Here is a 23,080-nt window from a genome sequence, read left to right as displayed (position 1 = left end):
TCGGCCCTGGTACCTGGCTCATCTTCTCCTTCAGACCTCAGGAAAAACTGATGTCCTGGTCCCAGTGGACCCCTGACCAAAAGTCCCATTTGCCATACTGATGAAGGAGAGGACATAGAGGGGACGTCCTACCAGGTCCCAGACTTCTACTCCAGGGCACACAGCAACCCCCTTCCAGGCCAGGAAGGGCCTGGCAGTGCCCAGGCAGCAGGGGAGGAGCCGGGGCTGCGTTGAAGCGGAGCGGGAATGAGCGGGAGGGAAAGCTGGCGGGCAGGCGGGCGGCGGTGGGCGCATCCATCATCGGCCCTGCCAGGAACGCATCCAGCCCCCAAAAAGAAATACTGCGCCTGAGGAGGGACAACAAAGGGCTCCGTTTCATCAGCAATGCGGAGCCAGCGCCCCGCCGCCCCGCCAGCCGCGGTCAGCCCACAAAGGACCCCTTTGTCCATGCAGGAGCCGGCCAGCCGGGAGCTGGGACCAGGGACTGACGGGCGGGGACAGAGCACGAGGGGCTGAGGGGGGACGAGTCATGGAAAGCTGGGGGGCAGAGGGGCATGTGGGAGCAGAACAGAGACAGGTGGTGGGGACAGAGAATCGTGAGACAGAGAACTAGAGGGGTGGGTTAGAGAAAAGAGGACTTGGAGGGGAGGGGGCAGAGGGTCAAGGTTAGTGGAGAGAGTGTCATAGGGAGCAGTGTCTGGGGCAACAGGGCTCAGAGACCCAGGGACCCAGGATACCTTGTCCAGGCTCAGGAACTTGAGGGTCTAAAAGACAAGGAAACAGCCTTGAGGATTAAGTCCCAGACACAGGAGTATGGGGACCAGAAGGCAGCTGGGAATGCCAACAAGAGAGGGAGGCAGAGGTAAGGGTAGAGGGGAAGTGGGGGATATCGGGGAGACCAAATCAGTCCCACCATACAGCCCAAGGCCTGAGGATGTGAGCAGGAGGGCTGGGGGGCAATGGGTTTTTAGCCCCAGAGCATGGCTGCAGGGCTCAGTGCCTCTTATGGGCCCAATGCCTCCTGTAGGCTCCAGCTCATTGACTGAGCTGGAAAGAGAGGGAGAGTCAAACCTGGGGCCACCCTCCCAGTAGTGGAGACCATCCCATGCTTCTACCCTAAGGCCCAGGCCAGCCCTAGAAGGCACAGAGCCAGCCCCCTTCTAGCCAGCTCCCACATCTATGTTGCTGCTCAGGTTTCCTTAACCAACGGATCCTATCAACTAGGATATACTGAGCATCTACAGTGTCCCAGGCCCAGTGCTTTTATGCTTTACATGTCTTAGCTCCTGAACACCTCCCCAGAACCCAGGGAGACGGGAACTATTTGCCAATTTCAGACAAGAGGAAATTTAGGCTCAGAGAGGTTCAAGCTGTCAGCCTGAGGTCAAACAGCTGGTGCCCAGCAGGGGTAGAACTTGAACCCAGAGCCCAAGCGTTAGTCACCTTGCTCTGTGGCCACCTTTGCAATAGACAGAGTGGCCCAAAGCAGGTGACCTAGGTACCCCTAAGGCTGCTCTCACTCCCCAGGATTGTTACCGTGCCTGTCACCTCTCTGTGGTTGGGGCCAGCTGTCACAGACCCGAGAAGAGTGCCCCCACCTGGGGGACTTGGAGATGCCCAGGGCCTAGAATGCTGATCCATTGACATCATAATGCCAGCTGGCAGTGAGGTCACTGGAGGTGGTGTCAGTGCCCTTATTCAATCCTCAGCCCTAGATGAGCTTCACTTCACTCCCTGCAGGGTTCAATCTTGAACCCTCAGGCCAGACAGCACTGGGGAGGAGGGGACATCCTGGGATGGGATGGTGCCATCTGCACACAAACATGTACACAGGTGGCCTACAGCTGGATGTTCTAGATATTCCTTTGCACACATCTTCCCTGCACCTACCCCGACAGCAGACCTGAGCCTTATTGTACCAGAGAGACAGTGGAGGACACAAACACAGACCCCAGCACTGCCTTCCAGGAGGGTACAGGAGCTGGGCCCACAATCACATGAGCCAGTGTGAAACAAGAGCTGGAAGGGGACACAGTGAGCTATCTGGGGCCTTCCTGGAAGAAGGGACTGCTAGGCGGAGAGTTAAGGGTAAGGAGAGGTGACCAGAGGGAACAAAGGCATGAAAAAGAACCTACGCAGTGGGGGAAGTGGGCGTGACGTGTGTCTATGAGGCTGGCAGGGTCCCAACTGTGCAGGGCCTTGAGGCTAAGGACAGGATTTTTCTTTCTTTCTTTTTAATTTTTAGTAGGAATGAGGTCTTCCCATGAGGATCAAGCAATCCTCTCACCTGCACCTCCCAAAGTGCTAGGATTATAGCTGTGAGCCACTGCGCCTGGCTGGCAGGATTTTTAAAATCTAGTTTTATCGAGGTAGAGTTTACATACTATAAAATTCTTTCATATTAAAGTATACATATAATTTAATGATTTTTAGTAAATCTACAGAGTTGTGCAACCATCACCACTACCAAGGGCAGGGTTTGACCAAGGCACCATCTGTCCCCTACTCCTTGCTGGCTTACCAGCCTTGCAGCCATCCTGCCTGCCCAGGGAGGCTTGTGGAAGAGGCTGCATTTCAGGACCCCCAAGCACTGGTCCAGCAGGTCTGCACATCCCAGCTCAATGCACCTTTTCCATGATTCCACACAGCACTTGACACTCTCCCCTTACCCTCTCCCCACCACCTTGGTGAGCTGGTCTTCTTGGCCTCCCAGTGAGGCGAAATGGGCAGACAGGCTGACGGTGGGCAAAGCAGACCACAGTCTATGGTGGTTGAACCGAGCGGGGCAATTGGGTGGAAGGGAGGGTGTTCCATCTCTGATTTCCATGATTCAGCCTGGAGAGTTTCCAAAGGGATATGTCCAAAGGACTTGGAGGCAGGGAGAAACACAGCCCCAGGCGGAGAGCACAGGGCACATGTCCAGCTATGGATGGACACACATACCCCCACACAATGGCCACTGCAAGCACCCAGCGGGTGGCCTTAAGTGAGATATGCCCTTAACCCCACTAGAGTCACCCCAAGATGACTGCCAAGGACAGAACAGGGGACGCCATTTCTATGTACCTGACTCCACACCCCTGACCCTCTGGCACCCTTCCTCCTGGGGCAGATAGCAACCATGCCCTGGTCTGAGGACTAAACCACGATACTGGGACACAAGGGTTTGAGAAAAACCTGGATAACATAGGCCTCTGTTCTCTCTTCTTTTTCCTTTCTTTCTTTCTTTTTTATGAGATGAAGTCTGTTGCCCAGACTGGAGGGCAGAGGCGAAATCTCATTTTACTGCAACCTCCACCTACTGGGCTCAAGTGATTCGCCTGCCTCAACTCCAGAGTAGCTGGGATTACAAGCGTCTGCCACCACATCCAGCTAATTTTTGTATTTTTAGTAGAAACAGGATTTCACCATGTTGGTCAGGCTGGTCTCGAACTCCTGACTTCATGATCCACCCGCCTCAGCCTCTCAAAATGCTGGGATTACAGATGTGAGCCACTGTGCCTAGCCTCTCTCTTTTTTTTTTTGAGATGGAGTCTCAATCTGTCGCCCAGGCTGGAGTGCAATGGCACAATCTTGGCTCATTGCAATCTCCGCCTCCCGGGTTCAAGTGATTCTCCTGCCTTAGCCTCTGGAGTAGCTGGAATTATAGGCACCCGCCACCAGGCCTGGCTAAATTTTGTATTTTTAGTAGAGACGGGGTTTCACCATGTTGGTCAAGCTGAACTCCCAACCTCAGGTGATCCACTCACCTCGGCCTCCCAAATTGCTGGGATTACAGGCATGAGCCACTGCACCCCACCTAGCTGGGCTCTGTTCTCTTTACAGAGTTCCCCAAAACAGCTGCAGGGGATCAGCCCATTTGTGGACAGCAAACACTGAGGCCCCGGGAAGGAAGTATGCTCTGACCTGGGGCCCTAGGGAGATGCCTAGGATGCCTCCGATAAAGACAGGACCTTTCCTCAATAGGCATCTCCCTCAGGCCAGGTTCCTTTCCTGGAAGAGTCAAGGTTCAGGAGGGCTCTTCCTCATTTTTTGACCTTGGCAAAAAACTGGCCTCTAAGCCAGTTTCCCATCTGTCACGTGGGACCATAGCTAACAGGTATGGGGCTCTTCCTATGTGACACACTGTCCATGCTTTATCTCATGTAATCCTTGTACCCAACCTCTGAAGGAAGTTCTACTATTGCCCCATTTAGAGCAGGCAATTTGATAAGCAGGTGTGATGATGTCCTGCTTATCTGGGATCCCTGAATCTTGCAGTAAACATTTCCCAGTGTGGTGGTGTCTAAGCTGACACCAATCAGAAATCAAGGCCCACGTACCCCCTCAGGACCTCCCTCCTGGTGGGCCTCACCATGGGACAAGCCAGGGAAGGCTATCCCAGGGATGCAAAAGCCAAGAAATCAAAGATGGGGCACTGTCCTTCCGAGGCTCCCATGTGGGGTATGTTTGTGTGTCTGGAGGGGAGGGATATGTCCAAAGGACTGGCTAGAAAACTGGAGTCCTGAGGTCTAGGTTTGTGGCTCCATCCTGTCCCTCCCTGACTGTTGACTTCGACCAAGCTCTTTCCCCCACTAAGCCTCAGTTTCCCATTTTTTCCCAATCGCTCTTGCTCCTCACCCCAAACTACTGCAGGAGTCACGATCCCAAGGCATACCATGAGGAAGGAGATAGAGACACAGGGGAAAAAAAGATCGCAGAGAGTGATCTCCTCCACCCTCCAGATCTCAAGAGAAAGGCCCCAGAAGCCTCTATCTGTCACTGATATAATCTCAGGTAGGAAACTGATTTGAGGGAAGGGTTTTGAGCAGGGTGCAGGGTTGAGACTGAGACCTAGAAGAGGTGAGATCTATCGGGGCAAGGAGCATCCAGTCCCTTCCGCTCTTAGTACCCCAGAGGATGTGAAAGTAAACAGCAGGTCCTAATAATGCGCACTCACTGTCTGCCAGGCACTGTGCTAAGCATTCACAGGCATTTTCTCACCGGATTCTATGACAACTATTATCACTCTTATTTTACAGATGAGGCAACTGAGGCTCAGGGACATAAAGTCACCTGCCTAAGGTCACGAGGTCAGTAAGTGGCAGAGCCAAGATTTAAACCCAGGTCTGTGCGACTCCAGGGCCTGGCACTCCAACCCTGGCCAAGGGCTCTGCAGCACATGGAGGTTAGCCTTCAGTTGCAGGCTAAGGTCCAGCTCAGCTCTCAGCCAGGGGAAATCCCCTAGGTCTCCTTTGGGTCTTGGGGGGCTGGTTCTCGGGGCCCTGTTGCAGAGAAGTCTGCAGTTTTACCCCAAGGCCCAGAAAAAGACGGGGAAGGGGCTGCGGGTGGGCCAGACGGGCCAGGTTGGGCCAGAGCTCCGGGCATTCCGGCGGCCTCCGCAGGAAGCAAAACGGGACGGAAACCGGCTCCTGCCTCCTCCCCCAGAATCCTGTGGGCAGCCCAGCCGGCCGCACAGAGGCCCTCTTTGTGCCTGCCCCAACCCGCCACCCGCGGCTGGCCCAGGGTTTTGAGTTTCCTGGGGGGTGGGGGCCCAGTCACTGCTAAGCCTCCAGCTAGCTCCCCTCCTGGGGGCAGCCACAGCAGTCCACAGCTGGAGGAGGAAGAGAGGGGATGGCCAGGGCCACTCTAGAGACCCTGATGCCTGGAGTCTGCCCACACCCCATTCCCCCAACATTTACACACCCAAATCAGGGACAGGAGGTGGGAAGAGGGACCCAGAGTTGAGGTCACCCCCCCAGAGTCTGCCTCTGCCAGCAGCCACCAAGCCCATGACACACCTGGAACCCACCCCATCCCACCCATCCTGGTGCTCTTGGGCCTAGAGTGGTGCACATAGTGAGGCTGGGCAGTGGCCTGGGCGGTTCAGGTCAAACCATTTCCCATTCTCTGAGGCTCTCCAGACACACAGGGCTCAGCAAGCAGAGGCCTCAAGCTCACTTCCCAGTATTTCAGGGGACAAAAGCCCTTCAGGTGGCATAACTGCCCAAGGACACTGGGCACCAGGGAGTGAGCTCAGGGTTGGGGTGTGTATGGTGAAGAGAGCACTGCATATACTGTGACTGCACATGTCTATCCAGGACGTGTGTGGCACAACTGTGTACGTGTGTCCGGTGGCCTGTGAGTGCGCCCAGTTGAGTGTGTCATCTCAGTTGTGACCCCCTACAGACCACACAGCACTGAGGCATACACAGGGCTCATGTACCAGTGCCGGCAGAGATCTTTGACCGTGACCTCCCTAAATGTAAAGTGGAGGCGTGTGCGACCCATGTCTGTGAACGTACACATATGCCCAAGTGCGTGCGTGTGCCAGGATGGTATGTTACATGGTGAGACAATGTCTGTGGGTTCTTCTGGTCTGTACGTATCAACATATCTTTGCCACATGAATGCTATGTGTACGTTCGCATGCACTGTGAGTTGTGTCAGGAGCTCTGGGCTGTATGTGAGTCTGGGGCCCTACTGGGATGGGGATGTGTAGACAGGAACTGATGCCAGCTGCAGGGGCCTCTATGGAAACAGGAAGCTGCCCACAGGTGCACCTGGGCTGTGGTGGGGGCTGGGCTCCATCCAGGTTCAGTTTGTGCCCTTGAAAAACCAACCGAGGGTTCCACTAGCCAAGACAGGGGGACTCCTGTCTTGTCTGATGTTCAAGGTCCAACAGCTCTGACCAGTGTCTACCCGCCTGCCTGGCCTGAGCGTGGAAAAACTGGAAAACAAAAGCCCCCAGACCACAGGCCCTCCCTACAGAGGCTTAGGGGAGGCAGGCGAGAGGCGGGAGGCTGAGGGGGAGGGAGGGAGGTGTCGCCGCAGCCCCGCCGCAGCCCCGGAACACAAAAATAATGAGGCGAGAGGGGCCATGGGGCCGAGCCGGCTGGTTCCGGAGTCGCTATCTGACCTTGACAGATGCCACAGCTGGGCGCCTGGAGAGGAGCTGCCGCCACAGTGCTGCAGAACCCCCCCAGCACCTCCCCCAGGCCAGGGTCGATGGAGGCTCAGGCTAGCCCCAGCCACAGGCAGCCACCCCATGAGGTGGGAGCCAGGAGGCCTTGGAGCACCTCCCAATAGGGGGGCTGGGGCTGGGGTAGGGGGTTCTGGAGGCAAGGGAGTGGGAGTAGGGCCACTGCAGGGCATGGGAGGCAGCAGTGGGGTCTCCTGAGGGTGCCCCCGCCCTCAGGTAAGGCTACATGTGTGAGAAGCACACAGCACTTGTCATTATGTGTGTGTAGCCTGGCTGTGGGGCTATGTGTGGAGAAGGGAATACGTGAGTGTGAGCGTGACAAAGGTTGTACTTGTGTGCATGTGTCCTTGGGATCACACAAGGCTGGGAAGACAGTCTAATGTCCCTGAAATGGGGGTGGCCACATCACTTGGTATGGGCACAGATCACACCCCAAACTCATTTAGAGCCACAGCTGTCCTGGCGGGTGCAAGCCATGCTGGGTCTAGGGGTGGGGTGGGAGACAAAGAGAGCCACCAATCCCGCCCTTGCAGATGGGGGAGAGGGACCCCTCTGGCCCTCCCTGATCCACCCTCTCTCCCACTGTGGTGGTGGTCCCAGGCACTCAGTTATGGGCACGGGGCTGGGCACCGCCACTCTAGGGACATCAGCCAGGGGCTAGGGTGTGAGTTGCAGGAGTGGATGCTGGGCTGGAGGTGGATTAGCAATTCCGAGCACTGGCTGCATAATTAAAAAATCATTATGGCAGGCGGGCAGAGCTGAGTGTGAGCTCACGCTCAGAGCGGGCGGGGACACTGCCATGGCGCTCCCTCTCCCACTGCTTCCCCGAGGAAAAATCCCACCTGCTAATATAATTATGGAAAAACACAAGCACGGAAATTTGGTTTCAGCAAACAACGTGCCTGAGTGCCCAGGGCCTGCCTGGCTCTCAGCACAGCGAACAGGCTGGCCACTGGCACCCAGGGCTCATGGCAGTGAGGCAGGCCCTGCTGGGTCCCGACATTGCCTCCACCCCCTCAGCAGACCCCCAAAAGAGGAGACTGGGAGGGGTACACAAAGCCCAGCTCCCTAAATCCCAAATCCAGGAGAAAATGGGCTGGTACTGATGGTTTACAAATGGGGAAACTGAGGCTAAGGAATCTACATAAGGTCACTGTGTGTGTGGCAAAGCCAAGAGGAACTGGATCCCTGCTCAGTGCAACACCTTGGGGGCTCAACACCCCCTGCCGACTCCGCCATCAGTCATCCTCCAGCCCTCTCCACTCCGCCTGGGATAAGCATCTCTCCCCCAGACTGAAGGGGCCTCCAAGCCAGGTACCCCGGCATGGCCCAGAGCCTACCGAGACCTGCACGCCTCGATGGGGTTCAGGGACAGGGCGTACTGGGCTCGTCTGGGTTAAGCCAAGCGAGCAGAGCTGGCTCCCGCCCCGAGAAACGCGGCCAGCTCTGGGGCACAGGCCCCAGAACGGCAGAAGAAGCCGCCATCACCTCAGGCCTGGAGCGGGCAGCGGGCCTGGAGCGGGCAGTGGGCGGCGCGGGAGGGAGCCGGGCCTAATTAGTCGGCCTGGGACCCGGGCGGGCGCCGGGGCGGCAGACTCGGCCGCCAGAGCCGTGCAGGCACGTCCGCGTCCGGCTGGGAGGCGGCAGGGAGCCGGGAGGCGCCCTGAGCCGCGGCGGGACGGGCGGCCTGGGAAGGCCTGGGCCAAGGAGATTCCGCACCGAGAAGGCTGGCCTCCCCTCATTCCTCCGTGCCACCAGGCGCAGCAATTAGAGGCTTTCAAAGTTTGTCCTTAATTGGTTTCATTTTTGCCTCATAAATGATTCATGGCCCTAGAGGTCTGGGAGGCGGAGGGAGTGGCAGAGGAAATTTGGGGAGGCTTTTGCCTGGGGCCAGGCCCCCTACCTGAGGCTGCGGAAGAGGCGGCAGCCCCAGTCCAGGAATGGATGAGAGGGCTGGGAAGCCTTGGGCAGGTGGGACCCTGCAGCAAAAATTAAAACCCAGGCCCTCTCCTTGGAGCGCTGACTAATTAGGAACTGCAACTTCTTTTCAGCACACCAGAGCTCTGCATCCAGGCCTGGAGCCACCGCAGCTGCTGGGGCCCTGGGAGCATGAATAATAATGTGATGATAACAAAATAACAGTGTCAGTAGTAATAACGAGGAGGCCGCCGAGGAGAACATATGCGTGATCTCTTCCAGCCACCCTGCTCCCCCAACAACAGAGGTACTAGGATCCCTGTTTTACAGATGAGTAAACTGAGGCTCGAAGGCCTGCCTCTGACCCTCTCAGTCTGATACCACAACCCTTTACCCCCCAACCCCTCAAGCTCTCAAGAGCACAGACTGACTATTCGCCCTCCAGGAAGACTGCCTGCCAGGAGGGTCAGAGCTGCAAGGCCTAAGGAAGCCTGGGAATGGTCCTGAGGTCTGAAGGAAGGCCCCAGCAGGCAGCAGTGGCCCCATACCTACCTGAGCCAGGCTGGCTCTGTCGCAACAGGCTGTGTGACCTTGCAGGGCCTTAACTGACCCACCTGTAAAATAGGAGCACAGGAGCCCTATACCGCCCCCCGCCCCCCGCTTGAATGCTAACACAGTGCTGGGCACTAGGTGGACAGGAGATACCATGGACCCCATGGTCAGGGAGCTCCCAGCCAAGGGACACACACAGAAGGGTTTAACAAAGTCTATGCAGAGAACCCTGAGAGCTCAGACAATGGGCAAAGTGCTGGGGAGCAGTATCCAGAGGGCTTCTTGGAGGAGGTGAGGTAGGAAGTGGAAATGCCTCTCCTCTGACCCCATAACCAGCCCACAGAGAATGCCAAGGGAGTGGGTGTGGCCCACTTAAACCCAAGACTGGGGTTGGACCTTGAAGAAACCCAGAACTACAGACCACATCAGAGTGACAGGGATGCAAGATGCCCAGCTCAGCCTGCCCATGACGCTCCCTTTGATTCTGAACAGCTATGGGAAGTGAGGCCTACTATCCTGAGCAGGGCACACTTGGCCCCTGGAAACTCTGGAGGTGAGGGAACACACAAACAAGTCCCTGGGTCAATGTTGGGTGCGCTGACTCCCTCGGAGCAGGCCCCAGGGGTCTCGCAAATATCATCTCCTCTTGGATCCTTCAGTTCCTCTGACACATGCACCAGGCTCCTCTCTAGAAACCCACTCGTCCTCAGGCCCCAGCCACAGCACAGTCCCGGTCAGCTCGCTGCTCTCCCACGCAGCCCACCTCCACTGGGCAGCGAAGCAGCCCGAGCCAGGGCCAGCACCACTTCGAGTGGTTATGCATCCCTGAACCTTTCCGCAGCTCTCTGAAAGGAATCTACAATCATCCCCATTTCCTGGATGAGGAAAATGAGGCTTAGAGAACCTAAGGGACCTGCCCAAGGCCACACAGCTCAGGACACCCATGTTCCTCATCTTGCTGGCCTCTTTGTGGGTCAGTATCCCTGACCTGTCCCAAGCCTGGCCACTTCTTGCCCCAGCCCTGACCCTTCTCCTGTCTGGACAAAGACCACACCAAAACCCAAGCTCCTCCCGAAACTAGGACGTGGTCTGGCGGAGGCTTGTGGTCAGAAACGCTACAGGGAGTCCAGAAAGCAGTGGAGGTCTCTGTGTACCCTGAGACCCCTGGGGCATGGGGGTCTTCTGAGGCTCAGATGGGGTAGTAGGGAAAGCTCCCACAGGCACACACGGATGGGGGTGATGGGGGTTAGGGGATGGCTGTCTTCTGTGGCTTCGTCCCTGGGGAAGAGTCAACTTCAAGGCCCCTATCGCCCATACTTGGGAGGAGCTGCCCATGGGATTCTGAAGCTGAGGCACACGTCCTCTGGGAATGAGGCTGAGCTCTACCCATCGCTGCTCCACCCACTGGAGGCTACTGCTGAGGAGCCAGGCAAGCCCCCCCTCTCCCAGCCTCAGTGGATTCATCTGCACATTGGGCCCAATAATGTCCTTTGAGCCCTTTGAAAAAGGCTTTGAGAATAGGTTTAGAGGTTTTTCTTGAGAAAAGGGGTTTGGAAGAACTGGTCTATTTTTGCCCGGGGGCACTGGAGACACTGGGGTCAGTGTACCATAGCAGCTTGACAATGGCTTGTTAAACACACAGACAAGCGGCTGGGTTCTTATCCTCAGCAGGTCTGGTCCACGAACCCTTCCTAGGTGTCCACTCTGGGCCAGGATACTGGTCTACCCTCTGGTCCTCACTGTCCATCCATCTGTCTGTCCCACAGCTGCCCAGCCAGGTCACTGGGGTCCCTCTCCCTGGCCTGTCCGGAAGCTACACGTCTCCAGTGGGTCAGCACTAACGTCAGCAAGACTGGCCGGGCGTGGAGCCCGCCACCTCCGGAACTGCCAATTAATTAACTTTTTCAAATTAATTTCCCAAGCAAAATTCCATAATTACATCTGTCTCCATTAGCCCAAGCCGGGCAGGCAAGAGGACCCTGCAATGACATGGAATGTGGTATAAGGGGGTGACCATAGCAGCCCTGGTGCCAGGTCAGAGAGGCCACTGGGGGCTGTTTCACCCCAGTCGGGCACTGACCTGGCATCCTTATGGATGCTATCTGGTAAGGCAGGGGGGCTGAGAGACCAGAGCCCCCCAGCAAAGGAGGTGGGGCCTCAGGGAGACCCATGGCCTGCCCAGCTTATCCCACTGTCCCCATCCCCCTCCCCGGTGCCCCTAAAATGACAGTGGGTCTTGGCATGGCCCAGTAGCAGCACAGGCACCATGAGGCTGAGGAGGCCACGGCTGCAGCGTTCTAATTTCCCAAAGGGGCTGAGATTAATTAGCTCACACACAGGCACAGAGAGGGAGAGGAGAGTGGGAGCAGGAGCAGGCAGCGTCAGGCGAGGAGCTGGCTGGCACTCCCCCCTGCCCGCCCGGCAAGCAGTCGGCGGCCTTGACAGCCTGGGTGCTCTGAAGGTCAATGGCCAAGCTGGCTGAGCCAGCAGATTGGCACCGTCTCCTTCCCAGAATTCTCAAGACCAAGGGTGGGGCACAGTGACCAGGAGGATAGTCTGGGGGGAAGAGGCTCTGCTATCACCACGATCTATTGGTTCTGTGCCAGGTGCTCTGTCCACACCATCTTGTTTGATGCACACAGTAACCCACAGAGGTAGGCACAGTGGTTCTCCCATTTCTCAGATGAGGACACTGAGGCTCAGAGCTGAGTGGGGCCCTGGTGTGGTCAAGGTCAAGTGTGGACAGTAAAGGTGAAGCTGAAATGCAGGCTGGCCCAACTCTAGAGCCCATCCTGCTTCCACTGGAGCCCCGTGTGGGTGTGAGGGCTGCAGGAGCTCCGGGCCTGGGAGACTGGAACACCAGTTACAGAACTCCTGAGTGTGTCTGTCTATGCGGAATGGACTTACCCTGCCTCAGAGAGTGCAGGCCAGACTCGCACAGTCTTTTCACAGGCGAAGAAACTGAGACCAGAAAGGGGAAGTGATCTGAGGCTGGGACCAGCCTCTAGTAAAGTCAACCCGACTCAGTGACCTTTAGCGAGCCCTGACCCAGGGCCATGCAGCACCTGGTGCTGAGTGGCACATGGACCACGGGATGGGGGGGTCATTGTGGCTATGTCCTCGTGAACCAAGGAGGAAGTGCCAGCTCAAGGGCACTTGCTCAACTACTCCCTGCAGGGTGCCCAGGAGAGGGAAATGGAGCCCATAGGGAGGGGTGGGGGAGGTGCACAACCCTGACTAGGCCCCAGGCAGCTTCCACAGGCCTAAACATGGAGTTTCCCAGAACTTGTCTGCATGAAGAACCCAGAAACCCCAAGGGGCATCCATCTGCTCCCCAGGGGATCCCCCACCCACCACCCACCCCTCCCCTGGGGTTAAGGGATTAGCAGTTTCAAGACTTTTAGGTTCAAACCTGGGAAGTGGCTTAAGACAGCAGAGGGTGGCCGGGTGCGGTGGCGCACGCCTATAATCCCAGCACTTTGGGAGGCTGAGACAGTTGGATCATGAGGTCAAGAGATCGAGACCATCCTGGTCAACATGGTGAAACCCCATCTCTACTAAAAATACAAAAATTAGCTGGGCATAATGGCACATGCCTGTAGTCCCAGCTACTCGGGAGGCTGAGGCAGGAGAACTGCTTGAACCCAGGAGGCTGAGGTTGTGGTAGGCTGAGGTTGCGGTGAGCCGAGATCGCGCCATTGCACTCCAGCCTGGGTAACAAGAGAGAAATTCAGTCTCCAAAAAAAAAAAAAAACACAGCAGAGGGCCCTAGGGCAGTTAAGGGGCTGGGCATGGGGAGAGGCTGGCCCAACTAGAACACTCCAAATCCTGTGTGTGGGTGAGGGGAGCCCCTCATCTCAGAGACAGGCTCAAGCCATGCCAGGGTCCAGGTGGGCCTTGGAGTCAGGATTCCTCTCCTAGCTCTGCAGTCTTCAGCTTAGATAACCTCAGACAGGTTGCTGACCCTCAGCTGAGCCCAACCCCTAGCCTGTGAAAAGCAGCCACTGACAACCCCACCCTCATCATGAAGGGGTCAGTGTAGGGTCCACATGCAGTAGGTGCTCAACTAACCATAGCTGTGTTATTGTTTTTACTGTCATTATCTGCCAGCATAAGCGTGAACGTCACGGACAAGGCAGGCCAGGCGTGTTGGGTAACCCAGGTCATGGCCCTGGTTCTCTCTCACTGTTTGCTTTTGAGCTCTGAGACAATCCCTCATGACTCAGTTTCCCCCAGCCCCAAATACAGAGCATTCTCCCTCTAGCCTGCAGGACCTCGGGAGAGATGGGCATTTGGTAGAAGCCTGAAGGTTACAACGTGGGTAGCACCCTGCTGACCAGGCTTGCATCTCTTTGCTCAAAGGAAGGCCTACCCACACTTCCAGACAGCCTTTCTTCCTGCCTCCGTCGCCTCAGCCCTGCCTGCTTGCGTCAGCTCTTCTTAGATGGGACAGCCCTGCCAGAAAGGCACATGCCAAGCCTCTCACCACCCTGCAAAGGCTCCATTTGCCACCTGGAAGTCCCTGCTCAAGTCTAACTTGTAGCCTTGCTGTGTGAGTATAGGGGATGGGAGACAGAGAAAGCCTTGAAACTACAGTTGGCTTTCTCTATTCCCTCTGCTATTAGGAAGCCTCCAGGATTTTCCAGCCAAGGACCATGGGTTCTTCTGCCCTGGGTCCAACCCATTCCCATCCCTCCCCCAACCCCTGGCCCCCAGCTCAGCCTCTTCACTTGGGTACCTCATTGACCCCATCTGAGAAGAGCCCTAGAGGAGGCTAAATCCAAGCCATTCTAATTGAGGAGCGCTTGTTGTGGGATGCCACCCCCAGAAAAATGGAGCAGGTGGAGGGCCACTCATTATGTCTCACTGACATAATGAGAACTGATGACAACACACATCACCATCTACTTCAGGTTCTGCCGCTTTGGGACAGAGATGAGAGTATACCGATCTCACAGGTGACAAACATGAGGTCAGAGAGGTGAGCAGACGCCCATGATTACACAGCAGGCATTGACCAAACCAGGTGTGGAGCCCAGGCCTGGCCAACTCCAGAGTCCTCGGCACAGGGGCATCCGGTTTCCTGACTGGCCACTGCTGTTTGTGTCCCTCCGGATGTTTGGGTCCCTCTCTCCTCCTCGACCCCAGTTCTTCATAGAGACCTGTGTGGCTGGGAGGAGGGAGCCCAGCTGGGCCTAAGTCCTTATAGCCACATGCCCTTTGACCACTGTGAGGCTGCCTCGGAACTGCAGGCCCAGAATGACCTGTAGTCTGGGTGTTAGGAGACTGTCCAAAGCCCCTCATAACCATGAAGCCATTCCCATCAGACTCAATTCTCTCATCTCAAAAATGGCTTTTTTGGGCAGCATATGAAAAATGCAGAGAAGGCAAGCCCCAACCCCAAAGGGGAGGCAAGGCTTAAAAAGGCTCCTCAACTCTCAGCACCCCAGGACTTCCTTGTACACAAGCCAGCTCTATACCCATTTTGCAGGGCTGTAGACTAAGAACCAGGGCCATGGTAAAAACTGAAGTGGGGGCATTGGATAATGAGGGCCCTGGCAACTAAGGGGACAGAGAGAAGCAGATGTGGGGTAAGCAGGAAAGATGGGCAGAAAGACTCCTGGGGACAGCCCATTTGGTCAGGGGTCTCATTCTTCCCCCATCTCTGGCACCCCCCCCAACCTCTCAAGGACCCCATGCCCCGGGGCAGGGAACCAGCCAGCCACTTGGTGGTCCTGGGGAAACTGACTTTCCCTGACATTCCTCTTCCACCCTTTCCTTTTCCCAGCTCCCCTGTATCCCTCCCCCATGTATCCAACCCACTTGCCTGGGCCAGAGGCCCTGTACTGGAGGGCAGGTGGGTTTAACACTCTCATGTCTGATACTTGGGCCTCCTCCTCAGAGAGGGCAGAGCCAAGTTGGCAACATAAGAAAACCATCTCCACCTCCCCACCCGAACCTTGCAGAACCCAGTAAACTCAACATGGCTGAAGGCCCTAAACACGGGTGTCTGGGGCAGCAGAGTCCTGACTGCAGCAGGTGTACCTGTGTGTGCCAGTGCCCTGCCCCATTCTATGGCATCATCTGGGGTAAGCTATGGCCTGAGGATGACCAGGCCCCAGCATGTGGAGCCAATGAGGTGAGAGTGGCCTCCCGGCAGGGGGCACACCATGTGTGCCTGTGTGCGTGCACTCGCCTAGGTACGTGACGGTGGATGTGTGTGCCAGAGGCTGGGCTGTGACTGGAACCAGGAGAGTGCTTCAGGAGAGACACATGGGAGCTGTGTGTGCACAGTGCATGTGACCGAGTCTGTACCATTCGTGTCGGCTGGGTGTGCTGAGTCGTGTGGAACTCCGTGTGCTGCGAGTGACTGTGTCTGTTCTAAGTGTGTGCCCTGTGTGCCGCGTGTGGGGTGCGTGAGTGTGCACTCTGCCTGCCAGGCCGCAGGGCCTCGTGGGGTTCCCAGGGATGGGGTGACTCACATCTCCTGAGCTAATCCTGCCGCCTGCCTGCCCAGCTCACCCTGCTCTGCTGGGCTGATGGCCGCCAGCACAAGGGGGGGGTGGAGTGGGCAGCCGCAGCGGGGAGGCTGGCTTGATAAATAACCTGCTGCTTCCCCAGGCCTCTAAGAAGGAGAGGCTGCAGCATGGGGAGGAGAGTGAGGGTGGAGGTGGGGGAGGCTGCCCTGGCCCCCTCAGCTGAGGCTGCAGCTCCGGTTCCTGTTTCATCGAAACCTGAGCTGGGAAAAGCCTATCGGGTCATCTTGCCTGTCCCGCGGCCACCAGGCCCAGGCAAGCTGCCCCTCAGGGGACAGGCCCGCAGCCTGGCCGCCCAGCCAGAGAGTGGGTGGGTGGGGGGAGGATATTTCTGTCCAGACTAAATGCAGCTCTGGGCCTCTGTCTGTGTACCCCCCCCACCCCAGCAGCTGCTCCCAGAGGCGCCCTGGCTCTGCAGGACTGACTAAATATAGGCCCCCCACCCCAGCAAACCCCCCATGTTCACCAATTCCCAGCGGCCCCACCCACATGAGGGTAGAGGGAAGGCTGGGGAGCCCACTGTGTGACCTTGGGCCAGCACATCCCCCTCTCTGGGCTCTCAAACTACAAAAAACCAAGGATTACTCAGCTCTGGGTCATCCCTTGCCTAACGGGTGCTTTTGGAGCATAGACCACAAAGGTGACTCGGGTGGGGTCTTCAAATAAGGAGGTAAGGGCTGAGGTCCCCTCCTCAGAGCAGCCCAAGTGCCTTTAGGCTTATAAACACGGCCCCTCCATCCTGCCCGTTCCTTGCCCAAGCCGGGCAATACCAGGCTCCTCCAATCTGCTCTGGCCGGACTCTAGCCAGGAAACAAGTTGTGCCAGGCTTGGGGTGGAGGGGCAGGAGCATGACAGCTGCTATTTCCTGGAGGCCACATTCGGGCACAACCCGGATTCCTGCCTGGCTCCACGCTCCACCAGAGCCTCTTCTTCCAGGCTGTCGGCCCGAGACAAGGTGCCCCCTTCCCCCTGTCAGAGCTATTATCAGACCCCACAGGATCATCCCACTCCCCTCCCTCACTGCACTGGCACAGGCGGGAGGAAGGTGCCTGCATGCAGCCTGCCTCTAGGACTGGGGAGAGGTGGTCTCTGCAGGGTCTCTGCCTCTGCAGGAGGCAGCCCCAGCTTCCCTCCTCCTGCCTGCCTGCCCACCCGGCTGCTTCCCCCAGCCCCACACGCACCAAATTCCCCACATGCCTGTCTGTCTCTGACAGCTCGTGCAAATACTTGGCTGCGCGGGCACCCGCTGTTCTGAGCCCGCTGCGCCTGCCTCCTCCCTGCCTTCCCGGGGGGCTCTGCAGACGCAGCCAGGGATGGGAAGGGGCCAGAGCCAAGAAGCTCGGTGGGCAGTGGGGAGAAAGGGAGGGCAGGAGGGACCAGCCTCAATGCAGAAGCACCACCCCCGGCCCCTGGGGCCTAAGGGACCTGGGAGGCCACCGTGAGCGGGTCCAGGCTGGGTAGCAGCTGCTGACACCGCCGCTGCCCCCCGACACCCCCGCTGCTCCCCGGAACCTCCCAGGAGGACCTTCCGGAGGCCTCCCACTTGCCTCGGCCGATGAAACAGCATCTGTCACCCCCGAGGCGGCAGCTCAGGACAGGGCAGAGGGCACCACAAGGCCCCTGGGGAAGGCTTTGAAATCTGGATGAGGGCCCAGTCCTTCTTGGCAGTCCCAGCCCCCCAGCACTCAGAGCATGGAGATGCATTCCAGCCCTCCTGCAAGGTGCGGGGTACACCCGCCCAACTGCCAGCCTTGGGATGTCTCCACTTGGACCGTCTGGGGCCTTATTTACCCCCACTGCCCTCCTTCTTCCTGCTAGCCTCGTCTCCCTCCCAGGAGACCAGTGGAGGAAACACTTCCTGACAACAGCTGGGATTTTCCGCTGGACACTGTGCCTTGCTGGCCAGCTCCTTACCTCCCCCCACCTCAGTCCTTCCCCAGTGTCACCAAATCACGACCCCCACTCCATGTCTGCAGCAGAGAAATCCTTCTCTCCTGGCTAATCTGCTACTAGCCCCAGGATCCAGGCCCAGCACAGACGCTGAATAAATGACCTCATGGGTAACAGCCTCCATTCTGCAGATGGGTAAACCAAGGTTGGGAGACAGCCCAGAGAGCCAGAACCAGGCCTCCCCAACTGTGCTCTTCCCGAAAGGGGCCAAATGCAGGTCCCTTTGCCACTCCTTTGCCTCCCACCACACTTTCTGCCTCAGGAGCCAACTGAGCTCTCCCAGGCTTCTGGAGTAATCAGGATGACTCCAAACAGAACCCCTCAGTGTTCTGGGTTCAAATGCCCAGCTGGGCTGCTCTAGATGATGCTCCCAGCTCTTCCACAGCCCAACAGTGGTCTTGAAAAGAATCCCAAGGTATTGTCTCAGTGACGCTACACTTTGGATAAAGCCTCCTCTCCCCATTGCACAGATGGGGCTGCTGAGGACCCCAAGGGAGGGGGAGCTGCAGGCGGCCATGAGTCAGAGGGGGAGCTGGGAAGCCGCCCGGCCCTGCCGGCTGTTGCTGGAAGCAACAGCCTGCATTTCCTCCTCACACTGGTGCCTCGGGAAGCGTGGGCAGCGGGCAGGCGGGCACCGCCGAGAGAACCCCTCCTGTGCCTGTGGGCCAGCCGCATCCCCTCGCTGCCTGAGTGGGCCCACAGCCTACTCTCCACGGTGGCTAGAGCTCCAGAGAGAGGCAGGCTAGAGGCAGAACAGGCATTTCTGTCCCAGGTATGGGCTCATGTCACCTGAGGGCACCAGGCCCTGTGACCTCAGGGCAGCCTCACCCCCAGACCTTCAGTGCCCCCTACCATCAAACAAGGAGACTGAAACATGACCATCTACACTTCCTTCCACAAGCAAAATCCATGGTTCTGTGACTCTAGAATCCCAACAAGAATCCTGACTTGAAAAAATGTCTCCATTCCAAGCATTCTGATTCTAGACTCCTATGACTAAGAAATTCTAGGCCACCAAGATCTGACACCCCCAGGAAGAAAGGGGGCCAGGCCCACTTCTGCCTATTGCTATGAGCCCAGTTAACTAATTTCCCATCTAGTTCTGGAGGAGATGGGGCAGGCAGGAGAGGGGCTGGGTCTCTCCCATCAGAGTCAGTAGGAACTGGCATGAAGCGCTGGGGGCCTCTGGCCTGGGGAGGAGCTGGTCTAGTCCTAGGGGACAGGCCACCTCCTTCTGGCACACACAGCCACTAATGCCACAGATGTCAGGAAGTCAGCCCGAGCCAGAGTGAGAGTGGGTGGCGGGGGGTTTGCATGCCTGCACCCCATCCTGCGGCTAGGAGGGAGGGAGGGCATGCGGGCGTCAGGTCAGAGCTGGTCTCTCTGCTTCTCAGGTTCCAAGCCAAGCTCCACGCTTTATCTTCCTGTCTTCACCACCCACTGCTTCCTCCTTCCCGCCACAGTCCCCTCACCTCCCAAGCCAGTCCCAGCCCAGGCCAGCCGGCAACCAGCCAGGGCAAAAGCTCCCAAGCCCATCTGACAGATGGAAAAATTGTGGTCCACAAAGAAGACAGGACTTGCCCCACTGACTTGGCCCAGCAGCCTATTGCTCTCTGGCCACATCTCTCTGCCCTACCCCCCCCATCTTGCTTCCCAGAGTCCTCCACAGGGTCAGTGGGTCTCCACATGCCAGCCTGTCCACCAGCACATGCCCTATCCCAGGGTCCCCTGACAGTACTCATCCTCACCACCAGTCATCCAGTCATTCACTAATTCATTTTTATCCACCCAACTAGCCTATCAGCTCATCTCCCCACCACATCCAGCCCATTGCCAAGGGTTATGGGGGCCTCAAGGAGGAAAGAGCAAGGCCTGTGCCCAGCAAGCATTGAAGGAGTCCCTTCTGTGTGCCAGGTAGTGTGGAAGGTGCAGGAAACAGCACACACCGGCCAACAGCCTATCAAGGGCTCTGCCAGGACTGGATCATCCTAGGCAGTGGCAAGCCACAAACTCCCAAGGCCTCAGTTTCCTCATCTGTATATGGGGATGCTAACAACAGGCATCTGTCCCAGGTATGGGCTCATGTCACCTGAGGCTATTGTGGGGATGAAAGGAGGTGAAAGCCAGAAAGCTGTTCACATGGTACCTACCAGAGAGAGGACTTCTGTTGAGTTACTCCTTATCACTGATTTGTTACAATCTATTTTAACGATAGCAGTAATAGGCCAAGCATGGTGGCTCACGCCTGTAATCCCAGCACTTTGGGAGGCCAAGGCAGGTGAATCACTTGAGGTCAAGAGTTAGAGACCAGCCTGGCCAACATGGAGAAACCCTCAGTCTCTATTAAACACTTAGTCTCTAGTAAAAATACAAAAATTAGCCAGGCGTGGTGTTGGGCGCCTGTAATCACAGCTACTTGGGAGGCTGAGGCAGAACTGCTTGAACCCGGGTGGTGGGGGTTGTACTGAGCTGAGATCTCACCACTGTACTCCAGCCTGGGGGACAAAGTGAGACTCCACCTCAAAAAAAAAACAAAAAAAACACAATAGCAGTAATAGTTGGGGGCTGCAACTGATTACAGCAGCTAAAGTTCCTCAAACACTTATTTGGTTCCAGGCACTGGGGGTATAAGAAGGATACCATATCCCAATTGCAAGGCTGGCAAGGAGCAGGCTCAAAAAGCCCTAATAAGCATCTGATGATTGAGGGGATCGATGACAGGAGGCATGCCCCTGCCTCCAAGGAAGGTATAAGCCAGCATGTTTTCATGTATGAGGGTGTCTTTCTGCACACACACGTGTGTGTGTATATAAGCACTTAGGTGTGTTACACATACATATGTGTGCCTGCGTGAGGGACCTGAGGGTCCAGTGATGCCAGGAGCACCGCCACTCAAGCTCAATCAGGCCCCCACCTGACGCCACCCCTGCCAGTGATCACAGCAGTGCTGAGGGAACTGGGGCAAGAGCAGGGGCCAGGCCCATGGAGAGAGGCCTGGAAAGACGCTTTGCATAGTTCTGGCCATCGGATTACAGGCCCAGCCTAGACCCTTCTCGGGGGTGCAAGGGCCGATAGGTGTTTACCCACAGGCACCCAGGCCCCCTCTGCCTGAACATTATGCCCATACTGGCATGAAACACAAGTGTTCCTGCTGGCAGGCTGGGCACATTTGAGGAGGTCAGAAAAGGTCACAGGCAAGGGAGGGAGACGTGGGCCCAAGGGCCATGTGGGGTCTGCCAGACAGGGGAGGGCAGGTACAGGGCTCCCCTGGGGCCACCAGGCAGGCCTGGCTTTGCCCTGCTGGGGCCGGCAGCTGGAGGGGAGTAAATATAGCTGGGGCGTCCCGGCCACATTCCTGGGAGGCCAGCGAGGCCCGCCTGCCTGCTGCTCTAAGCAGAGAGCAGCAGCCAGGGCCCAGAGCCGCCACTGCCCTCTTCCCAAACAAACAGTAAAATAAATAAAACCAGCTCTCACGGCCGGCACAGCCTGGGGGGAGGGGGCAGGAAGGGGTGGATGGGTGTGGGGGGGTGGACAGGCAGGCGGACCAGTTGCCGCGGTTTCTGTTCCACTGGAAAGGAGGAAGCCAACAAAAGAGAAAAATAGAGGAAAAGGGCAGGGAGTAGTCAGAGATGTCAGAGAAGGGGAGAGAATCCCTAAGAAATGAAGGGTGTCACAGGAGAGGTGTGGGGGAGGCAGGTCAGGAGGGACAGGGAAAGTGTCAGGGGCGGGCACAATGGGGGACAGTTAGGAGTAGGCAGAGGCAGCCTCTGGGTCAGTAATTCAGTGGCAGGGATGCCCGGGAGGGGTGGCAGGCAGAGACAAAGTGGGTGGTGTGGGCTGGGGCAGGGGGCCGGCTTGAAGGGCCATGAAATATTAAAGAGCTAAGGCAAGTGAGGGACAGAGGTCATAGGAAGCAGGAGACTAGTCAGAGAGCAATGGGGGACCCTGAGGCGGAGGGCTGCCCCACCTCTGGCTGGTCTCTCCACCACCTCCATCAAGGCAGACTCCCAGGCTCTGCTGCAATGGAAGGACAGGCTGAGGGTGGGAGGTGCCATGGGGATTAGTGATGGCAGGGAGACCTCTGCAGTTCCCTCTTCCCTCGGGCTGATCTGGGGACAGCCCGCCTTCCAGAGCTGCCAGCCACCCTATCAAGAAAGCCAGGAGGCCTGTCAGCACAGCCGCTGCAACAGCACCTCCTGGGTAAGGAGCAGGAGACATCCAGCTTCTCTTTCCCAGGAACAATTAGCTAAGCCACCACTTTCCACAGAGACCTGCAGGGAGGAAAGGCTGGGCCTCATAGCTCAGCTGAGCCAGCAGGTCACCCCCCAGCCCTCCCACCCCACCCCTTCCTGACCCCATTACTAGCTTCACAACCTTGGTCAGTCCCCTTGTCCCTGAGCCTGTGTCTTCGCAAACCCCTGCCCCCAAGTTTGGTGTGAAGAAAAGGAAGAAGGCAAGTAACACATTGAAAGCATCTGCGAAGCATCTGCATGCATCGTCCCAGAGAAGGCTACCATGGGCCCCATGGGATCTCTCCTATTATCAGGCCCATTTTACAGATGGGGAAGAGAAAGTCAGCCAAGTGATGCGCCCAAGGTCACATATCTGGTGATCAGCCAAATGGAGACAGACTTGCTAGGTATGAGCCACATGTTCCTTGCTTAGGATTCACGGAGCCCATACATTCCTTGTCTCTATAAAAGCCAATGTCTACTGAATACAGATTGCAGGTGAGCACCTCCCCCCACCAGGCACTACGCAGCCATCTGTGTCCATCTGAAAATGACTTGAGAGGCAGGCATTCTCTTACTGTTCAATTTCAGAGATTAGGAAACTGAGATTTGTGGAGATAACACAACTGGCCCAAATGTCATACATCCAGCTAGGCAGTGACATGGCCAGGATTCGGAGTCAGTTCTGATGGACTCTAGAGCCACTGCTCATCCATATTTGTCTGGGTGGGGTTATGGGGACCCGGTAGTAGTAGAGCTCAGTGGTTCAGCTGACTTGACAAGGAACACCCAGAAAAGGTCAGAAACAAGGTCACAACTGCTGTGGGTTTGGGGAGACGGCAGCTGCTTTGGAGGGGGCAGAGCCTGCAGGAGCCCCAGGTGAGGGTACAAGCTAGGAGCCTGGCTAGAGTGATCTGCTTGGGTTTCTACCC

The 23,080-nt window shown here is 57.1% G+C and overlaps 1 protein-coding gene and 1 long non-coding RNA gene across 8 annotated transcripts in view; one reads left to right on the top strand and one right to left on the bottom strand.

Moving 5' to 3' along the window:
* Positions 1 to 23,080, bottom strand: part of CXXC5 (CXXC finger protein 5) — a 35,602-nt gene that overhangs the window by 6,298 nt on the left and 6,224 nt on the right. The gene's annotated exons all lie outside the window — the stretch shown is intronic.
* Positions 1,697 to 17,263, top strand: LOC118151667 (uncharacterized). Its single transcript, XR_004740089.3, has 4 exons — positions 1,697 to 2,088; positions 4,636 to 4,776; positions 5,022 to 5,072; positions 9,013 to 17,263. It is a non-coding gene; the product is annotated as an uncharacterized LOC118151667 (long non-coding RNA).

The sequence above is a fragment of the Callithrix jacchus genome, chromosome 2 (assembly GCF_049354715.1).
Source record: "Callithrix jacchus isolate 240 chromosome 2, calJac240_pri, whole genome shotgun sequence".
NCBI lineage: Eukaryota > Metazoa > Chordata > Mammalia > Primates > Cebidae > Callithrix > Callithrix jacchus.
The sequence above is the reverse complement of the archived record's forward strand: the minus strand, read 5'-3'. Positions and strand labels throughout refer to the sequence as shown.